A 14486-nucleotide genomic window follows, 5' to 3' on the forward strand; every position below is an offset into this window, starting at 1 on the left:
GTAGCTGCAGAAATCTGCTCTGTGCAGATGCCAGCTGCCAGTCCCTCACCATCACACAAACACCCAATCACATGGAACAATGCTGTGACATGATGGAGACACGGAGCGAAAGGCAGCAGGAGTTTGGAGGTGGAAGAGGGTGTTTGTTAGCTGTGTCAAGTTTTGGTCGCATCTGCATCCCACACATGGAGAAGTTGGACTGTTTCAGGCTTCTTTTGATTTGATATTTTTGACAAGATTTTGGGTAATGTGCGTAAGTGAACGGATGACAAATTGCATGTGTTTTTGTTTACCAAAAGGAGGTGACTCATAAGTTTGTTGCACGGGCGGGTATCTCTGTCATTTGAGAAAAAGAAAAATGAGCAGAAATTTAATGGCTTGTTTTTACCTCAAATCCCCCAACTTTGTAAAGTTTCATAAACTGAACCGTTTGTCCTAAACAGAAATGCACACACATACACACTTCGATATTTGACGCTACTGAGAGTGCTAATAACCAGAAGATTTTTCTTTAAAGAGTAAATAATCAGGCTGCATGATTTATAAGTCAGTGCTCTCTGTCGCTCCAACCCTCTCAGTCTCTTCATCCTCTTCCTTCCCTCGCTGCCGCACTCCTTCTCTCTGCCTCATCCGTGTCCCCAAGTGTAAAATATGAGCACAGTCCCTCTATAAATCTGGACCAGAGATAATGAGAGTTGGTCCCCTCAGTACAGTGGGCCTCTCGCCAGGCTCTGTGCCAATGACATCATCCTTTGAGAGAGTTAGTGGATTGATGAGTGTGGTGACCCTGCTTCTACTTCTGAGGCAGACACACTCGTTCATACGTGCACACTCACTTCAGGTCCGTGCACACAAGAAAATGAAATGTGAGTGAGCATATCTGGCATCCTGTGCTGGTGTGGAGGGTCCTTGAGTTTCGCTTTTAACTTGTTCTGTATTTACATTAGGTGATCTGAGTTCATGTAGTCTGATCTTTCTTTAGTGTCTACACGTTTTCTGAGCCAACCTTTTAGTCTCTCCACATTTCAATTACTTAACTACATAACTACAAAAAATGAACAATAACATATACATAACTGAAATATATAAGAAAATAAATAAATTATTGATAAATGACTAAATAACTACGTAACTTTTATAAGAAACAACACAACTATACTCTATGTATATTAGTAATATGATAAAGTGTGAGGAAATCTTATTACAGAGACATTTACCTAGACTCTGGGACTCTTGGACTCTGGGAATGTGTAATTCTGTGTGGCCTCACAGCCATGGGCCGTGGCGTTCTCTTGAACATGAAATCTCAGGAGCACGTTTCATGAATTTCTTCAACTTTACTGCAAACTTCTACTCTGACTCAAAGATGAGCTGATCTGTTTTTAGCCCCAGCCCAAGATTTCACAAATTATGAAAAACATTGTCACAGTTGTCAAGTGGGGTAAAATGACGGGGGGGTGATAAACAGGTCAGGTTCACTGGGACGTCACGATTTCCTGCAAAAACACTTTCAAAAACACCTCATCCAGTGCCATAAGTGAGAAAACAGGCATGCGGATTGTGACCATGTCACTAAATTGTCACTAAATCGGTAGATTCCCTGAATATGTAATACAAAAATGTAGACACACATGGGTCTAAAGCGCTATTTTACTCATTGGCAGAGACAAACAACACTAACTCATTCTCACTCCTAACTATTCCAATACTCCATTGAGATATTCTCAGGGAGTCATCTCCCAACTTGTAACAACAATGTAAAAGTCACGGGATGGCAACATGGAAACTGTCTGCAAAGGCAATTAAATGTATTTAATTAAATGTATTTAATTAAAGGAAGTGAAAAACCGCATTCTTGAGGTTGGACTCTATATGGACTCATGTTTTCCAGTTGATGTTTACTACCAGCAAAGCTGGGGAATCTCTTAGATGGATACCAGAAGAATAACTGTCAATATTCAGCTGTAAAGCAGTTCCTTTTGCTTTGGAAAAGGACTGAAGTAGGGACTCTTGACCAGACATCAGTAAGGCAAGGAAAGGCAAGGCAAGTTTATTTGTAGAGCACAATTCTTACACAAGGCAGTTCAAAGTGCTTTACAGCTACATAAAATCACAAGAAGATAGTTTATGACAAGTTGGGAATGAGAATGTGTTGCATGCATGACAGTTCTAGTTTGATATGTTTGACATATACATGTGGACATATATTGGCTTCTGATCAGATGTCAGTGTTTATTCGATTTAGCAACGTGCCTCTAGGGATATGATATCAGTCTCTCACTTTGGTCCCGGTAGAAATATCCTCAAAGCCATTTGATTGAATACTGGGATTTTTTAGTAGTACCCTGTAGTGTATACTTTTTTTAAAATGCTGTTATAAAATATGAATTCCAGTTTGCCCGTTACTCTGAGGTACTGACATGCCCCTTCGGCCTCAGTTGTTCAGTGCAAATTTGTAAATGTTAGCATGCTAACATGCTTAGATATAATGGAGAAGATGATAAACAGGACGTTTGGATAAGTGCCACATGCCAGATTTGGGCAGTAAAATTGTAGTATATTATCAGCGTATCATTCAACTCATATTGGGATGTTTGATTATCTCGACCAGATATGGTCTGCAAAAGTATGCATTTTAATGAGTTCACTGTGCTTAGGGTTGTGTCTGACAAATCTTCGCCTGTGCTCAGAAATGGGTTTTCAATTGGGGCGGTCGGTGGTGTAGTGGGTTAAGCAGCCACCCCATGTACAGAGGCTACAGTCCTCGCTGCAGCGGGCCCCGGTTCGAGTCCCGCACCGGACAGCCCTTTGCTCCATGTCTTCCCCCTCTCTCTGCCCCCTGCTTCCTGTCTCTCTCCAACTGTCCTATCATTAAAGGCATAAAAAGCCCCCCCAAAAAAAAAAAAAAAGGGTTTTCAATTCAAACAAAATTATTGACTTCAATCATGTCTTGTTTTTGTGACGCAAATAGAGTGATTTGCTTGACACGAAATTCTTCCATAATTGAAAATTACTTTAACAAGGAAAACTCCATCAGAAACAAATAAAGAGTTTTTTTTTTCTCACCAGTTTCAGGTAGTTAGCAAGGTCTGCAGAAAACCTCAAACCCCACAGACTGTACATGACTGGCTGTGTTTACCCCTTCTCCCTTTTTGCCCTCTCCGTGTGTCTTGTTTGCTTTGTGCCTTTAGAATTAAAACGTCTGGATGAATAAGAATAATAATCGGTGACCCCATATTCCACCGGCCTCGCTCATTACTTTCAGACTTTCATTTCTTTTACTTCTTCGTCTGCTGTCATTGAGCACAAAGCTACACACATACTGGGGACAGTGAGCTGCAACAAAGCTTGTCTGTCATTACATTTACTGATTTATGGAAATAACTAATTAGACATCTTAGTCAAATTTATCATGTTTGCGGGCCACTCTTAAGGATGTGTCTGTGGAAGTGGGATTTTTAGAGTTATATTACCTTTGTGTTTATTTCAGTTACCTGTATATTTATAGTCTGATCACCTTTGAAAACAGTTAATTATTCAGACACTGTGGTACATGCTGTCTGTTTTAGTAAAGTTCAAAGAGGATTACCTTTATCTTCTGCTCTGTACCTTGTCTGATTAAGTGGCACAAGATTAGAAAGGTTTTCCCTATTTATGAGTTGTTATTGTGTAATGTATGCGGTGGAACGTGGGTGTGGTTAGAATTAAACGGGAATTGGCTGCAACCCTAAGATGACTGACTCCCACGAATCAGGAGCGTCATATGGCATCTTACAAAAATCTTCAGATGTCACACGTGGAGAAGCTCCCTGATTGTAAGTGAAGAGCTTATAACCTGCAGATCACTGCAACGATGGGACATCACCCTCACTTCAGCTGATCTGACAGTTTTCAAAACAGAACCAGAATTTTGTATTCTTATCTGGAAAAAGTATTAGTCAGCAACAGTAGGTTAGGTGTGAGGATGAGCAAAGTGGATGTGCCAGTGAAAGGGAAAGAGAAGTGAAGTACATGCCACTGATAGCGACACCCCACCTCCATCAGTAGGTGTCAATATGGTCATCTGGGAGGCTGAGCGCTCCTGATAAATGCTCCAACAAGAGAGAGGGCTGCTGGGGCATGAAGGAGGCCATCAATACCCTCTCTGCACTTGTCTCCCTGTCTGCTTGTGCCTGTACACCTCTCTTCACCTTTCTCTTTGGCCTTCTCTCCTCTTTCAATCATCCACGCATCAACACAGCTGAAAAGCTGCAAATCTCAACCTTATGCTTCAATCATCTGCTCCTCTTTAAAATGTTTATCCCCCTCTTGCTTTCGACTTACCTTGCCCCTTAGGAGTCAAGAGAAACCACCAATAAATCTGACCCAGGGCCCTTGGGGTGGACGGAAAAACGATGGGATGTTTTACCTTCTGCTCATTTTCTCGACCTTCACTTCCCTTCTTCCGCCAAATCCATCCCACCCGCCCACCCTGTGTCTGGCTTTTGCCTCTTATCATCACAGTCAGGCCGTTGCAGTACGTGTGATGCACAGGGACCAAACAAACTGCTAAAGCAAAAGTCGCTTCACACGTAGAAAAGCCTCAGTTCACAACAGGGAACACAGCAGGTTCTTTACATTATGCAGTCACAAATAAGAACAAACGGTATGATTTTTATAGTTCTTGTTCTTGTTCTCACTCTGCTGCGGTGATGTGAAATTCAAGCCAAATGATTATTCAGCACACTGTGACATCACAGCTGGGCGGCGCTAAAGGAGCAACAAAGACTGAAGTTTTCAACCAAAGATAGCTGTGACAGGGCTTTTTCAAGCTGATAACTTGTGACCTCATGTGGTCCAAAAATGGGATTTAGATCTCTGTTTTGAATTTTTCTTGAATGTAAAATATTTATAACAAACTATTTTAATGTATCTTGTCATACTTAAATAATTCCAGTTTTAATAAATCTGTCACTTGTTCTTGGGGCTTAAATCCTGGAAAGTAACATGTGGCTGTTGAGTGAATAATGTGTACCATTCCTTATGCACTTAGCCAGGCATTCAGTTCAGTTCAGTTCAGTTCAGTTTACTTTATTGGTACCCGTAGGTAAACTGGTTTTGCAGTTTAAGAGAGAGATGGGTGTCCTTACATACAAGCTACAAGACACATGACACATATAAACATGGAATCTAAAAACACATATAGGCTACACAAGAATAAATAATACAAGGACAGTGCTGACATATAACCTACAACATATATGTACGCAAGAAGCAGAACTGCAGTGGGATGACCATAAGGCTTCATGCAGTTATTGAAGAACTATGGCAGTTAAAATGCAATTTAAGTGCAAAAGCATTGCTACAAGTAAATACATAACCTGCAAGTGCATTGGAAACATAATAATCCACAGGAAATTTGTCTTACATCTTATTTAGCAGAATAACTGCAGTTGGGACAAAACTGTTTTTGAATCTGTTGGTTCTGCAACCAGGAACTACCAGCCTCCGTCCAGAGGGGAGGTACTGGAAATCATTATTCAAGGGGTGTCGGCTATCATCCAGGATACCCATTGCTATCCGCTGTAGTTGTCTTGTGTATAGGGAAGAAGGGTGCAGCTGTGTCTCCCCAATTAGTTTGCTTGACCACTTGACAATTTGGTATAGGCGGTTCTTGTAGGGGAATATTGCCAAACCATGATGCTAAAGAAAAAGATATAATTGATTCAATAAAAGAGTGATAAAACAAAATCATCATGGTCTTGTCAACATTAAACTGGTAAAGCTTCCTCAAACAGTGTAACCGCTGTTGTCCTTTTTTGCATATAGCCTCACAATTCTCCTGGAGATTTAGACAATGAAATAACAGGACCGTCATATGAGTCGACTGAAAAGAATCTCTATGATAACCTCTTGCCACTTTCAGCATTCAGAACAAAGATACAATTTCTGTGTTATGTCCTGGTAATACTCAAAGTGTGTTAGCTTGTGTATTCTTTTGAATTGATTGGTATGACTCATCTCCACTCCAATTTACACTTCTGTCATTTCTTTTCCACTGTAGTGTAGATAGTATCCCTCAGCAGGGGAGGCATCAGATGTTTACCATTATGGCGTCACGTACTGAGCCCAGTCTCACCAGAAAAGGTTTAATAGGTACTTTTGTCCAAATGTCTTAAACATAAAGTACAATAATCCAAGGTTGCAAATTGTTACGCTGGTAGTGTATCTCAAGGCTGGTTTTTGCTGTAGGGCAGCATTCAGGTCACATGAGTGGAACTGTGACTCATGAATAGTAAAATGTTTAAGCTGACTACGTAGATTTTTGTAACTGTAACGATGCATTTTGTAACACATAGATCTACGCCTGCATTAATTCTAACACTAGCCATATCCTTTTAACTCCTTACTCCAACCATTTACTGGAGAGAATGTTGTAGAAAAGTCAGTAACAGAGAGCAGGAGAGGAAGTAAAAAAGGGCAAGGACTGTGGATAAATTGGAGGGCGAGGAGCACACTTGGGACCTCGCATGAAGGTCTACTAATTAACACCCTCCACCACCTCCCTCTTGCCTCACGGTAGCATTTGTGGCCAAATGAAGACTACATAATTGTGGCTAGTGGAAATCAAGACATACTGTAGCAATAGGTATGGAGATGTGAAACAATCATGCTTATATGTTGCAACTGAAGCTCTATCTATAGGAAACAGAAAGTGTGGTAACGGTATAACGCATTGTTGTTGATGATGTTTTGTAGCTGTTTCATGTTTCCTGTCTGTCTGCACTGCAAGTATCCAATAAAGCCAAAAAGATTCAAACTATTGTCAATCATCTCAATAAATTCTAGATTCAGATTTGCATTGCATTACAAACTGAACCATTGCAGAAGCAGCCTGACTAAAAAAAAGGAACTAAAAGCAAAGAGCATTGACGACACCTTCTTGTCTAAAAGATGTTACTGTTTCTGTCTAATCCACATGCTGTCGTGTGGCCCATCTGTACCATGATCACATGATGAAAGGACTGCCTCCCTGTCCCCATGCAAGTCTACTCCCAAGCCACCATTTGCTAACCATCCAATCTTAACTTCCTATTACTGTCAGTGCAGCTGAGAAATGACAGCATTCACTGTAAAGAAAATAAAGTTAGTCAAGAAATCTGCTGTAATTGTCTCATTGCAGAAATATGCCTGGAGGATCAGTGTCCTCACAGCCACCATGTATCCACACAGACAGGGGATGCATGCGGACGTACGATGGCGTTATACTCGCCACAGAATGACAGCGTTTGTCTGTAACTGAAGGTCGAGCTTAGATCCATGCGCTCACGTCACACTGAACCGCCCACCACCTCTTTAGCACACAGCCACAGGAGCCGACTAAAAGCTTTTTTTTTTCTTTCTTTCTTTTTTTGCTCATTTGTATCAGTGCACCTTGCTGTGGAACCCACTCTATTAAAGCTGTTTGTAGTGCTCTCATGGTGTGTTTATTTCAACCCCCTGATGTTTGATGTGGGACACATGTATTTTTCCTTGTAAAAAGAGAATATTAAGTGTATTTTTGAACATATGCTCTCCATTAAAGCACTATATTGAGGTTCTGATTCTCTGTATGATCTCATAAGATGATATATTTTGATTTAGGGCTTACTTGAATATGCATATTTAGAGCTTTCATTGTCCCTTTATTGCAGTGAAGTTTAGTCTCTTTCTTACACTGACCTCAAGTTTGACTGAAAAACCAATCAGACAAAATGTTTATTTTATGATTTTGATTGTATACATTAAATTAACCAAGAGACAGTTCTTTTTATAGGTAACCATTGGTGGCTTCTGGTAAAGAAATCAGCTGGCGCATAATCCCCATAAAATAAAGTTTTGTCCTTTTTACATGTTCAGTTCTTTATGGATTAAACCTAAAACAACACCATTTATTTTGTAAATTAAGGAGAGCGATATCAATCTTTAGTCTTAATTAGAACAAGAAGCTTAAAAGTAGTATTTCCTAAACTATCATTCATTAGATCCATACCTGAGTGCCAATTCATTCATAAATATTGATTTCATAAAGAATTATTTAGTGTTGTTTGGATAATTTGGTCTGCAGTTTGCCGCTTGAACGTGCGATGGTGCGGTGTAATTAGCCACCAACGAGGCAGCTGTAAATGAGCAGGCTTCTTCTTCAGCCTTTATGCGCAGCACAACATCACCTCTGAGAATTACGAGATCAGCTCCTGGGGGAGGCACAGGGGGTCCAGCTGAAGATGGATTGTCTCAGTTCAGTGGAAGATAAACTTATTGTGATTAGAATTTTTGGGGTAAATGTAGTCATGACTACCTATGGACACTACCTCCTATAAACAAGCCTTTATTTAGCTTGTGTCTCATAGTCTGTGAACTGCCCAACTCAGAACAAACAAACAGTACTTAGAGGCTGTTCCTGCAAGTCCCAAATCATCGATTAAACATATTAAATCCCTGAGCAAAGTTTTATACACCGCCACCTTCTGTATCATGCCGCAGTTTCCGTGCCCTATCTCACCTTGCCTTATATAACTCTGTGTTTTTCTCAGAAACACAGCATTCTTATCCTGAGCAGTCTTAGCACTTGCTAATTAGGACCTGCATCTCATCATATGACTGGAAGAAAGGGAGAGAAGGCAGGGATTGAGGGTAAAAGTGAGATCAGCCACTGGGGAAGGTGTGAGCAAGCTGCGCTGATATGGAAATGAAGGTTTTAATTATAGATGACTACATTATCAGATCAAGGCTAAGTATTTGTTCTCCGCGTATGTTGTGTTTAGAGATTGGCTGATACCAGGGGATACCACAGACAGACCCCTGAGCATTGCTCTTAGTAAGTTTACACACCACGAGCATCCAGTTTCATGCAGTATGCTAAGAAACACAACCATACTGTATTAGTCTGAGTTATGGTGCACAGAGGGTTGTTCAGCTGCATTTGCAGTTCTCTCTTGTGAGATAACGGCTGTACTGAAAGCACTACAACTGACCTTGGTCTGAGGTAGTCATGTCATTTCTTGTAACGATCCTCTTGCTTGCTTTTCACTTTTGTTCCCTTAACAGAATGAGATTAGTGTGCAGTTCTGGCAGTTGCTTGGAAACCTTTTTCAGCATCTCAGCTAGTTTAAATAGAAAAAAGATCACTTCTTTTTTACCACAGTTTCACTTTCAACAAGGCCATAGGATTACATCTTTGTCACTATTTCTTTGTTGGTTTTGTGTGTAGGATGCAAATTTTCTTTATTGCCAGTGATGCTGTAAGTTGTCAAACATGAAAAAGGCTTAAAGCAAACAGAGTAAAGATTGTTTTTTTCAGCTGTCTGATGAGTTTCTGTGTACTTCAAATGGTTTAAACTATATTGTTAAATAACATACAGTATGTGCTTTTAGACTATTGGAACATTAACGTACAAAACTCATGTTTAGGTTTGTATCGGTTAATTTCATTACACCTTGTACTTTGAAGTTTGATTTAAATCAGCATATATTTATACTTATATTAGTATTTATTTTCTATTCTATTCTATTCTATTCTATTCTATTCTATTCTATTCTATATCTAACTTAGTAAAGCCTCATTAACACCATTTGCATATTTAAAGATAATATATTTTTTTTAAAACTCATAATTATCTCCATGTAAATAAGCGTTCATTTCTCTTAAGGAAATTTCATGGTGATAGCTAATAATTACCAGTTTTACCCTACTCACATTTCACACTTCCCCTCAACAATCAAAATATGGCCTTTGGTTTGCCAAGCCAGAGAGTAGTGGTTTGATAATGCGTCAATGGCAACACATACAAACAATACATGCAAGATATCACGGCCAAATCTCACTTCTCAAAGTATAATAGCATTGTTGTCCACAGCGCAAAAATGTAGTAGCTTCTCGATAAAGCCTTAGAAATGATGAGTTAATGAGATCTTGTTTTGAACAGGGCAGCATTTGCACGATGTAATGGCAAACACCATCGCCATCACATCACACAACACATCCTGACTTGTTAGCTGCTTATAAGCTTTTTCTTTTTTTCAACGTGGTTAAATTTTCTTTTCCTAATCATCTGTTTTAGATACCTAAATGTCACCAGTCGCAACTGACAGAGAGGGAGAAAAGTGTAAATACTTAAAAAAATGTTGAGTTGGATGCTCCTGTCGCATGATAGTCATTTAACATTGATTTTGATCTTGTTTGATGAAAGGATCATTTAAAAAGATACCTAAATCTTTTGCTCTTTGACCCCATGTTGATTGAAATTAGCACCAAATTTGATCTTTTATCTTCAAATGCAGAAGCTTCATGGGCACAGGCTGGCAGCCACTTTATATTTCCAGCTGCAAAGCAAATGAGAGGTGCCCAATAACACTTCCCTTATTGTAAAAACTGCCTGACCAAAATCAATATGGGCACTACACAGGGAAATTCAAGAGCGCTTTAAATTTAAACAGGCAAGACAAACTAATCGAGCCAATTGCTTTGACCCTGTGGAATTGTACTGTGGGGAGTGGGAAGTAAAAAGGCTAATTAAACCAGTAAATTCTCCCTAGGCTTCTCCTGTCTGCCACTGCACCTGTGGCTCTGTACTGTGTTCGACCCCACAGATCCCAACTATTACCTGCTCAAAAAAAGCACAATGTAATGACTTCTGCAAGGTGGCAATAACCATGTTGTATGTGGTGTTTGTAGGTAAAGCATAGTCTGACAGCTATAGAAAGAGCTTCAGTTTTTGATCTAGAATTAGATTTTATATATAGAGGAATTGCTGTGAGTGAGCAAGAAATTTAGCTGGGAAACTCTCAATCCACAAGAGCCCACGGTGCCCTGGGAAGCACCAGTGGGCAGTTAAATGAAGAGGAGGCAGCTTGGCTGTGACACCTTGCAATCAGCCCACACTGACAGCAACAATAACCCTTTTAGAACTGCTTTTAGAAGTGCTCTTCCATTCATGTTCTCTGTGCAAGCTGTCTTCGTTGCCCACAAGCAAGGTCATCTGGAGAAATTTCTGCACTTATGAGCATGTTTTGTTTGGTCCGTGTCCCCATGATGGTGAGGATTTGAGCCATCAAAAAGACCTATCTCACTGTTTCCACCAAAATAAGTCCAGTCATCAGTCCAAGGTTGCTGCTGGTTTAAATAAGGCCCTAATCAGTGGTGATTAGCTGAGGGAGAGCGTCTGTACTAAACCCAACACAGCTTCGTTTGGACACATCAGGGATGAGAGACAAACATTGACACGCCACAGCTGTTTTTGGGCCATCTGTGGAACACAAGGCTCGAGGACATAACTCTCATTTTCATCAATGTTCAACTCATTATTCCCACTGCCCGTCTCTGCAAAATAAACCCCTTTGATCATTTTGTTTGATGAAAATAACCATGACACAGTTCTTGGAGGCTTCCTATCCTCTTGGCTCACGGGAAAGACGGATACTTCATTAACTGTGATTATATAGATTTTGATAATCTCAGGCTCACAGTGCTGTTATATGTGCATGGAAATAATAAGGCTAATGAACAAAAGAAAATCGGTAACCTTTTGTATGCTTGATAATGCATGGCACGTGGGAATCTGGTTTTAAGTTAAAATGTTGGATATGCTTTTTTTTTAACTTTGAGTTAAAGTTTGAACTTCACCCAGGTTTTTGTGCTTATAGTGTTTTTTGCACACTCCATCTTAAGGATACGACAATGATGAATCGAGGCAATATGATATCTCATTCTCTATTTGACGGCTGTCTCTGGATCATTTAGTCTTTTCATACAGCCTCATATGGATGATGGTCATATTATGCATGGTGGCTGGGTTTCCATTATGTTGCACATGGGTGCCGCGTGGAAGGACCATTAGGAGCAGATAACCAGTTTGTTGCTCTCTGCTGTTTGTTCAGTTTTATTGTTTTTATTTGTTTTTGACAGTGAGTGAGAACGAGATGTTGACTCTTGAATAGCAGGTGATATTTTCAGACGGAGGGCGGAGACGCTAATATTTGCCCCCACACACACATGCTCAAACACGAATGTTCACATATGTGTTGCCTCTATTAATCTCCTGTTGTCTCTCTTTGGTCCTCGTTTAGAATCACAGTGCACTCTGTGTGGTGAACCAGAAGGTGAGTGGGCCTCGCCATTCCCCAAAAGCACTTGTCATCGCCATCTCCTGGCTTGTTGTTTGCCGCTAGGGGAGGGTGGGAAGTGGAGCGGGGGCGACACTTTGCTGCAGATACAATGTTCTTCAGTCCTCATCTCAGACTGAATCCTCCTGGTTTTGGTTTTGTAAAGAGTGCATATTCCTCAGTGTGTAGGATGGCATAGCTAAACGATTTGCAATTCCAGGAGCCAGCTTTCTTTATGTATCTAGTCTTTCTGACATAATTGGTTAATAGTATGAAGGCTGAAGGGCACATCTCCAGTCCTGACTAACCGAAAGTGCTGCTGTTTCACATCTCATTCAATGATACAATTTGTGCACACATACCCACACTCATATTTGTGTGCTCATGTGTGTACAACACGCTCACAATGTGCTTCAATGGCTGAAAGCTGCCAAGCTCTTGAGTCTGCCACTAGATTTAGTGCTCTTATGCTTCTGACACTTCCTCATTCTTCATCTCCAAGTACATAACATCATCATGTTTTATTCTATATTTCACATCAAACCCTCTCTTTGCATGCGTTACATTTTGAACTGTGATATCCTTTCGTTCGCTCTTTGTTTTGCTGTATTACACGTGTTTTGTGTTCTTCACAAAAGTGTCCAGAATTAGGTGTGAATGCAGCAGGAGCTCACAGTTTGCAGCAAGAGCTGTAAATAAACCACAAACTATTCATTGATAGGCTCAGTGATAGATATGATATTTCCCTGTGGACTTGACCTTGTCCAGGAGTCAGCCATGTGCCTCTAATCCCAATAAGCATTATTCTGTGTCTCAAAAATCAATGGGGCTCAATCTGCTTTGCTTGATTGGATTAAAACGTAATCAAATCGAGCATGATAACTGTGTTCTTGTGACCTTCCCGCTGAGACAGGCAGATAGAGGAAGGGAAGCTCTGAAGGATGGACAGGGAGAATGTGCATGTATGCATTATTTCATGAGAGCAAACTTGTGTGGACCTGGCCAGAAGGGAGATCCTGAGACACGTCCATGGACAGGGCCACAGAGAGAAACATGGTGTCACTTGAACCTCCTCGGGGAGACCAGCCCTGGAGAGCACATGTGTGTCAACAGAAATAGTGAATATAAACTGCTTTCTATTGAACCTCAAGGCATGGAGACTATAACTCAGTCAATTGCCATTTAATGGTTGGATGATTGTAACACCTGGCTTTAATGAACACAGATTCATTTTGTCAGGAAAATAAGGAAAACATAGACATGACACAAAACAATTTTCTTTCACAGATGAGCATTCTGGCTTTGTAAAACAATTTAAATGATATTCAGATCAAGTAGCGTAGAAAAAATTATGGAATCATCTTGTAATTTGCATTTCTAAAACAAATACCTACACAAGTCTAAATATGCACATTAGTCTCCGGTTAAAAAGTGTTTACAAAGCTGAAAGCGCCGTTGCATCTGACTGACTGGCTGGAAACATGGCCCCAGCCAGAGAGATGACAATGGAAACAATGGAAAGGTTTGGAAAACTCCTTCCAAAAGGTAATTCAACTCTAAATTGGAGTTAGTCTGAGCGTGGATGAGCTGTTTGTCTCTGTGTGGCCCTGTGATGGACTGGCAGGTGTGTACTCCGCCTCTCGCCCAATGAGAGCAGGGATAGGCTCCAGCCCCCCTGCGACCCTGAGTTGGATTAAGCGGGTATAGAACATGGATCAATGGGTTATGAAAATTTAAAAAAAAAAAATAATGATTTGTTCATGTTTGATTTGTGTCAAGTCTGGGATTTTATTTGTTTATTGAATAAAAAAGATAAATTAACCTCCTTCAAATGTGGTAAATCCACCATTTTTGCCACGGCTTGTATGTGGATACTTTGAAGAGCAGCTCTGAAAGCCCTAATGAAACTGCCAGGCTCGAGAGCAGCATATAACGAATGCTTGTGCACAACTGAGATCCTTTCTGCAGACATATAAGTGGGCCAGTCTTTTAATTATATTTTTCACAGTCTTTTTTAAAGCAGAAACTTTTTTTGTCATAACGTGCGTGACAGACGAGACAAAGAGAGCAGTCTGACAGATTAATGTGTTTGCACTTCAATCTCAGAATGGCAGGTTCTTATTAGTAGAAGCAGAGTGAGCAAATTTCTCCTATTTGCAGTTATAGCTGTAAAAACATGCAGGCTAAATGAAATATGGAAATAGGAAATTCAATTACTTCTAAGTAGCAACCACTTAACTTGGTAAGTTAACAGATGGTTGGTTTATTCAATTTGTATTTTTTCTTGTTTCGGCTTGTGACAAAATTTCAAATCAAATTGATGAAGACAAAATTGGGATTTTGCATTTCGTTTTTTTCAATTTTTT

General features: G+C 40.2%; 1 protein-coding gene across 5 annotated transcripts in view; it reads left to right on the forward strand.

Moving 5' to 3' along the window:
• dlgap2a (discs, large (Drosophila) homolog-associated protein 2a) overlaps positions 1–14486 on the forward strand; it is a 124016-nt gene that overhangs the window by 20901 nt on the left and 88629 nt on the right. For 2 of the 5 annotated variants that reach the window (XM_075447982.1, XM_075447983.1), the window contains exon 1: positions 12089–12117. The exons of the other annotated variants lie outside the window; for them this stretch is intronic. The gene's annotated coding sequence lies outside the window, so the exon portion shown is untranslated. Of the gene's footprint in view, positions 1–12088; positions 12118–14486 lie in introns of those variants that run through there. 5 annotated transcript variants of the gene reach the window in all.

Source organism: Odontesthes bonariensis, chromosome 17 (assembly GCF_027942865.1).
Source record: "Odontesthes bonariensis isolate fOdoBon6 chromosome 17, fOdoBon6.hap1, whole genome shotgun sequence".
NCBI lineage: Eukaryota > Metazoa > Chordata > Actinopteri > Atheriniformes > Atherinopsidae > Odontesthes > Odontesthes bonariensis.